Source organism: Haliaeetus leucocephalus, unplaced genomic scaffold, assembly GCF_000737465.1.
Source record: "Haliaeetus leucocephalus isolate CR32 unplaced genomic scaffold, Haliaeetus_leucocephalus-4.0 Scaffold149, whole genome shotgun sequence".
Taxonomy (NCBI): domain Eukaryota; kingdom Metazoa; phylum Chordata; class Aves; order Accipitriformes; family Accipitridae; genus Haliaeetus; species Haliaeetus leucocephalus.
In genome coordinates this window covers 521,592-529,902 of record NW_010972585.1, presented here as the reverse complement: position 1 = coordinate 529,902, position 8,311 = coordinate 521,592, and positions in this window count along the sequence as shown.

Genomic DNA, 8,311 nt, shown 5'->3' with positions numbered 1-8,311 from the left:
CCCCCCCCCTCGCCCCCCCCCCCCCCCCCCCCCCCCGCCGTCTCTAGCTTGAAATTCCTTTTAAAATCTCACTCTTTCTCACAGAGGCTTTCTTCCCCGCTGAGGTCATGCCACACAAAGGCTGAGCATCCTACTCAGGAGCTTCAGCTTTTTATTCCAGAAGCTTTCAATTTGCCAAGAATATGTCCTAATATTTTGGGAATAATTGCACATCCCTCCCTCATTTTTCTCCCTAGGCGTGGAAAATGTAAATATTCTAAAATATATCCACAGATACATAGTGACGCTGCCCTGTGCCAACTATACACCTACCCACAAAGTGGAGTCACAACATTTCGATACCTGCAAGCTGGCTCACTGACACTGACCGCTTGGCTTTTAGGCAGTTTTAAGTTTGTTGAGATGAGTCCTTTCTTGCTTCAGCTGCCCAGCCTCGGCAATATCTCATCAGCCACCCCTGAGTGTCTGCTCTTCACCCAATGTTCTTGCCAGGAGCTGAAGCAAAGACGTGACCTGTGTTAAGTCTTCAGCTCCAGCTGAAGCTGAGCTGGCAGCTGAGGAATTTGCAAAACTCCACTGTGATCCTAAATCTGTCTGTGCTGTTGCATTGGCTCTGTAGTCTTCATCCAGAAACACAGAGCGTCAGGGAAACACTCGCACGTGGGAGAGGACTAACAGTGGAAGGTCATTAAACCTCCACGACTTTCCACCGTGACGAAAGGCACCCTTAAAGAAAGACTTAGCTGTCACCTATGCAAAGCATTTTATCCTTGTGCCATTCCTTAAGCCCATGTGTGTCCGGACAAAAGTGAACCGGACCGGACTTGGGTATTCCCTTCTTATCCACACTTTATGTTCTACATTGAATAGGCACTCCTGGCAGAGGGCAACTGATCTGTCACGCTCACAGGGAACTTCAAAGGCATAATTGTGGCCTAGAAAGGGAATAATTATATTTTGAGACATTTATATCAATCTGTGTGATTGCAGACACCAGATGGGCTGTATGATGGTTTTTAGAGCTTGAGCTGCAACAGGGAATTTTGTTGATTTTCTTTGCAGAAACAAAGCCATAAAGACATATTGTCTCGATATAGGCTTTTGCCTATATTTAAAACAATGTTGCCAAATTTCTGAAAAAATACGGGAAAATTGGGATTCATCATTCATTACAATTCTTTTCCAGTCGAATACTATTTGCAATAAACTTCAGTTTGATACATTCAAATTCATTTGGAATAGAGAGAGAATGAGAGAGAAAATCATGGGCTGGACCGACATTTGTATTGTTTTCACAACTGTCTTAAATCAATGTATATGTTGTACGAGGCTTTATTTTATCCTGCTTTATTCCCTATTTTCCACCAGAGGGAGATGTTGGATCAAGCAGTTACTGAAAGAAACCCACACACTCCATCTCGAAGAGCAGCTGCAGTGATGCTGAACTCAGTGGAAACGTGGGTGCCTGTCGGGCTCCCACATACCTATAAGGCTTGGAAGACTTGGAGGCTGCAGTAGGGCTTAAGACATAATAGGGAATCAGTTAGGGCAGCAAAATGTCATGGGGAATGCTTAAAAAAAAGTACATTGAGGAAATAGAAATATGAAGGTAGCAGCACACCAGAAGCTGTTGTTAAGAAAAATAAGGGATTATAATCCTAGGCAAAGCTGTTGCTATAGCAGCATGTCCCAGAGCTTTTCCCCCACCAAAAGGATGGAGGGGAAACCTCTGTCTCGGGTAGCCAAGTGTCCTCGGCTCCTTGTGTCGTGGGGACTTGGGGTTCCCCGGCCCCCTGAGCTGTGCCTGGGCTAGACATCCCGTGGGGTGGGGGGGTCTCTGTGGGGCTGCAGCCTGGTCCATGCGCCCGCTGCCTGGACGGGCTCCTGGCGAGCTCATACACCGCTCTGGGTGCTCAGGTATTAGAAACCAGCACTGGTTTAAAGCTGATCTGAAATTGTCTGTTTTCTTTCTGGGAATTTTCCCCCCATGTGTCTGTTTTTCCTCAATGGAGAAGTCGAAGTTACATACCCTGGAGAAGGAAAAGTGGACATGAGTCAAAACTCAGCCTTATGAGCAAAGGGAGCAGCTGGGAAGAAAAGAAAGCCGAAAGAAACTTTTCTGAAAGTGAACTTCATAAAAATGGTATTTCCAAATATAAAAGAAGTTTCAAGGGAGTCTTTTTTTCCTGTGGGGTTTTTTTTTTTTTCCTCCTTTGAGACTGCCTCACATCACGGACAGCAGCCAGCTTTAGAAGAGCACTGTCCCACATTCCTTTCCTCCATTCCTCTTCATGTCTACTACCTACCATGGGGACAATGTATTTCTCACATTGTAAGAGGTGTGCACCACATGCTGTGCTCCTGTCACCGTCACCTCTGCTGCCTTTTTATTTAACTTCTGCAAAGCCTGAGTCAACCAGCTGATATCCAAGCCTTACATTAGCCTTTACTTATATTTATGAGCCAAAAAGGGGAGGGGAGGCTTGTTTATTTTCTGTATCACCGGAGAATTAAGCAACCAAGCCAGCTGCAGGTATTTCTGAAGCACCTGCATATGCAACTCCAGTCAGCTTTTTGGCTAAACTGAAGGTCTGGAAAACAACCCTTCCATCAGGGAATGCACTAGAGCCACGGAGGGAGCCTCACGCTGCCTTTTCTCCTTTCCAAATGAGTGCAGGGTTGGGCTTCAAGGAAATGAAGCCTCCCCTCCCCACACACCTTATCACCTGGTGAGCTGAGCTGTCTCCTGGTCGGTGGGACAGCTGGTCTCCTTTGAGCATGCAAGGAACTGGATTTGGGCTTCTCACCTCCCATATCGCTGAGACAGTGGCTACAAGAAGAGCAATCCCACTTTTAGGTGTGCTTTGAATGAAAGAGCTCCTTCTGATTTTTGAAAGGGCTGAGGTACCTGAAGTCCAGGCAAAGACTCCAAGAAAAAGAACGCTTCTCCACAGAGGTAAAGTGTAAGTTAAAAACTTTGAGAAGCACTGGCTACCCTGCTTCTGAAAATCCCTCCGTAGGCCTTGGTGGACAAGGCCCACATCTTTTTTCCGTGTTGCGAGTGTATCTGCACAGTGTCAGCACTCCAGGAATAATCATGGGGCGAATTGCCACAGAGATTTGCAGCAGGATAATTGCCTCAAACAGAAGGATAAATAGCTTTTTCTGGCATTTAATGGGCCTCTTAAGTGAATGGCAATAAACTCTATGCGAACAGATGTTTTCCTTCTTTTTTCGTCCTCTTGCATCTCATCCATAATTACGCACTGAAATGTTCTTGTCTGGGTTGCTGAGAGCAATCTTGCCGCTGTTTGTCTTCACAGTGTAAAGCTGAGCACTTCAGCACAAAGATCGAGCAAAAAGCCATCGATTCCTAAAGGCTCCCATCGCTGTACGTCAGTGATCGTCTTCTTCCCTCCACGTTAAGCCTGAAGGAGGACTGAGAAGTTAGTGGGAAAATTTGCCTCTTCCAGCCGCTGCTCTGTGTGTCCCAGCGCTGGGCTCTCTCCCTGCCTGTCCCAGTGCCCTGGGCTCCATTCGGGAAGCTCCCGTGCTCCCCTGGCTTCGGGCATTGACCCAGCTACGGCTCAGAGTAGTTGCTTCTCCTTTGCCTTGGGGGGGAGGCCAGTGTCCCCTGAGACAGTCCTCCCTGCTCTATGCCACCGCAGCTACGCTGACCGGACGGCAGGGCAAGCCGCTGGCTTTGCCTCCAGCCTTGCCACCAGGACCGTAGCAGGCACCGTGCAAGCTCTGCAAAGAGCCTTTATGCTTTTGGGACTGTGTACTTGACCTCCTGACAGAGTATAGAGAAATGACCTCCATCCTGAAGAAACTCAACGCATTCTGGCAAGGGGATCTCCTCCTAACAAGGAGCCCGCAAGCGAGGTAGGAGCTGGGGCACAACCACAAGCAGTAGCCTGGCCGAGTGTTCATCGCCTGGAGTGATGCCTGTAGAGGTGCCTGCATCTTCACAAACCCGCTTCATCCTTCCCAGTGCATCTTTGAAGCATCTGGCTGGCCTCTGGGGATGGAGGCAGACGCGCTGTGGGAAGACGTGCGCTGAAAGGATACCCCCTGTGGTAACACCTAATCTCTATACAAACTCTCAGCTACGGAGGTTATTCCACTCTGAATCGATACCGATATCTCTGCATCACTGATGCTGCTCTACATGGCATCGAGGGCAAACTGCCTTGAAAAGAGCCTGCGGGAAGAGCACAGAGTTTTATCCTCACCGTCTGGTCCTGGCCAGGCTGCTCAGCTGCAGGGGATCCCTGGCATCTTTTCTGCTGAGGGCAAGGCCATTTCTCTCCTCCTCGTTAGGATTTTGTTTAAGACATTTAAAATGCAACCGGTTGGAGGAGAGGATTAGCTGACCACACGGTAATAGTTCAGAAAAGCAACTTTTTTTGTTACAGGTAAAGACAGTGATACTGAATTTAGTGTCCTGCAAAAACCAGACACTTTTCAGACACGTGGGTGAGACCTTTATTAAAGATGGATACATATTATTAAATTGGCCTGCATACTGGTCCAGGACATTTTTGCATGCCTCCTCTCCCATGAAAGCTGCTTTTCACCCATCAGGTCCATCAAAGATGCTGTCAGCCACTCCCAGCTTTTATTTTATCCCATTGCCTTTAAAGAGGCATAAACTGTACAGACACATGCCAGTATATCAAACAACATTGCAAGACAGACTGTAGAAAAAGTGCACAGCACATTAATTATGGGTCTTAATTTGTTTGTGAAACTGCTACCTGGAACGTGTTGCTGCTCTTCTCCCTAGCAGCCCCAGTGCTCTGTCTTGCATCTCTTCTCCCCTTTTCCCCAAACACTTGCAGATGAAACTCTCTCTCAGTGATCAAATTGTGACATCTGCTCAATTACTCCAGTGCTGTTGCCATCCCCTGTATAAATACTTTGGCATTTGTACTGTACTATGTAAACCCATTAAAAACATGTAATAAAAAGGCTTATATAACTTCTTAAAGCCATAATTACTACTCCAGCTGTGGTGTTTTGCAGAATTCTGAGCATTATAGATTAATCCCTTTGCCAAATTTCATTTTTTAATGAAAGACATTTATCCTTGAGCTCAGAAGTGTAAAAATGCCAGTAAAATTGATTGCATCCAAAAAAAGGGAGAAAGCTGAGCCCAGAATAACACCAAGGTAATCTTTAAAACATACAGAAAATAGGATTTTGTAATAGAAACTCAGGGTAATTTTTAAGCAAAGCTGGACATCTGTCTGGGATTACAGTATAGATACAGGCAAAATACAGACAACAAACTAATGTTCCAAAAATCTTTGTGCAATAGTACGTGAGCTGCATATGAGCTATCACTGCTTAATTCTTGTAAACTGGAACATCTTTTCTAAAAAATGGTGATACATGTTTTCAAGTTTTATACTAGTATCTGTGCAATAAAATTGCCAGTGCTTACTTTAAAAAGCAGGGAGAATTTTGCTTGTTCAGAATGATTAGACTATTTAATAAAAGGCAGACCGTAAAACCACTGTTGCTCCTCTCCAGGAGCGAAACACAGCTTCTCAAGTCGCTTTTGTAGATACCACGAAGATCAGGGTTAAATAAATAAAGGTAAGGCCCAGGGATAGCACAGAACTGCAGAGCATCTTCTACTGAAGGGCCGTCTCATTCCTCTTCTCATTCCGGCAGTGAATATATGTGCACAGGTACAGGTATCTATGTGTGCAAACGCACAAGAGTGTAACTCAGGGGTAAATCTTGATCTATAATCCCCTCTCCAGGCCATTAATTGTTAACTATCTCTTTCATCAAATTCTGAGTACTCAGCTAGGCTGTGGTGTCTGAATCTCTCTGTAGCTGGAAGGAAAAGAGAGCTTCTGCCCACGCCTCGCGCTGAGCTGCTGAACAGCAAGATCTATCTTGCATTAAGCTGCCGAAATAGCCCACGAGCTTGAGGAGAGCTAATGGGAGACTGCATGAACATGGGTTTTTTTAGCTGTTATCTTCAAACCTACCAGTGGTGAGCTGAGAAGTGGTTTTAATGATCCACGCAGCTGAGCTTTAGCCCTGACAGCTGTTCAGACATGTATTTCTCAGCAGCGGTAAGTGGGTAATAGACCAATGCGGCCAATTTACTTCTCCATTGCTAACATCTAAAAGATAACAGAAAGAGATTCTTACTCTGAGTTTTCAGTGGGATTTAAGGCACAGAAGGGAGTAAGGGCTGTACCTCCCTTGCAGAGCTGCTGGGCTGCGTGCAGGCTCCCGGGAAGTCTGTCACTTGGTGCATCGAGAAACATTTCCAGGATTTCCAGCTGCAGGTTTAAGGAACAGAAGTGAGACTGGGCTTGCACCGAAGTCATCACTGAGAAGCCACCCAGGGATCATCCCAGGTTCCTCAGGGCTCTGGCAGAGCTTTCGCACATAAATGTGCGAAAACAGGCCTGGACCAAAGCTCTGACCCCTGCAGACTCAGGATCAGAGGCACATGCATCTTCTCTGGGGAAGGACACACCATGCTTCTCTTCATGCAGCCACTTTTAAAATGACCTTGTGAAAGTTTCTACAAAACCTGTCTGTTTTCATGGGCACGGCAACAACATCACTGCAGTTTTCAAAGCATTAGCCATGAGTGTAGGAGGGAGGAGAGGGAAAAAAGTCTTCCTTCGCTCTGTCCTGTATATTTTGGCACATGGCTCATACCAAATCCAGCGGGGTTGTTAAGTGGAGTCGAAAAGAGCATTTTTAATCGTTTACTCATTTTATAGGAGGAATGTTCCATTAACAGTCCTTGGAGAATCCAGGGAATTCCCAGTAGTGTTTTTCCTGCCTGGGGTTTAATTTTGCACAGCGATCTGGGCAGGCATTTTGACTAGCGAGAAGACAAACAGAAGCCTTGACAGTGGGTGGAGGCAGAAGATGGATGGCGGTAGGCAAGATGTTTGAACTGAAAATGGCCATAAGAGAGATCAACATCAAGTAACTGTTGCAAAGGAGAGATTTTGCTACCAACAACATTCCAGGCAAGGTGTAATTTATAAGCAGCAAAGGCAGCACCGAAGCAATGAACTTCCATTGATGTTAAACTTTTTCCTTCCAGAGGTTTAGCACTGTGCTCTCCCCATAGACAAATTTGTAAACGCAGGAGGAATTTTACATTTTTAAAGACTTTTCCTGGAGAAATGAAGGGAGCTGTAGAAATCTGTGGCACCTACATAAAAAGTAGATACAGTAGGACCGATACCTGATTTTGGTTATCAGGGCTTAATGCTCACTGGTCTCAGTAGAAATTGCACGCTCATATTCAGAGTCACTGTTTTGGTTACTCCTTGCATTACATGGCAGTACTTTGCGCTCTCTTGGATGCAGCATGTTATGTGTTCCTCTAACACTATTCATCTTGCTTTGGGAACAACGGGGAGGGGATGCCATTTGCTGCCTGACTCAAAGAGTAGGCATGTTTTGCAGAAGCTGGCTGTATTTACCAGCAATCACCTCGAAAAGGTGCATCCTCCAGTTGAACTGGATTTGCATGCATTACGCTGCAATTTTAATTTGCTTTTCTTCTTAACAAGCATTGCTTGCATACGGGTGTCTTTGCAGCTGATTCCTGGGGGAAGAAATTAGTTTCTAATTCACTTGTTAAAATGGAGAGGTAAGACTGCTTAAGGTACTATCTTAATGTCCATTGATTCTCATGCTAATCCAGATAAGATTTCTCATTGTTCCCAAGATTTCCTGAGGTCCTTCTCTACCACTGTTCCCTTTTTCTCTAACTTTAGAAATCCTCTGTTGTGTTTTAAACGTGCAGACTTACATTCAAAAGAGATGGGAGAGGAAGCGTGAGAAATTCAATCCTTTGTTAAAACACAAAAGCAAAATGAAAACATCAAGTTAAATTTGTGAACTGTTCTTTATCAGGACCACTCCTAGCATGCTCACAGATTGGGGCTGATCGGCTTTCTAAGGAAAGAAATGTCTCATACAAGGTCAGCATTTACAGTTACAGCTCAACGATGACAAGAAGAGTAGCTGGATTCAAGTATTTGAGCTTTCTGTTGAAGCTATACAATGAGAGAAGAACAACAAATGAACCTGCGATGCTAAAACCAAGAAAGACCTTGTGGTTTTTATTCTGCTCAGTTAGACCTCTTTTATTTGAATATGCATTGTTCAAGCTTTTAGGAAAGCTTTGATCTCTCAAGGATCAAACTTCATGAGAGAGTTTTAAAATGTATTTGGGCACTATATACTTTTTGAGTCTTGACCTTTATACTCCTGCCTTTAAGATTTTCTCCATAACCATACAAACACAAAT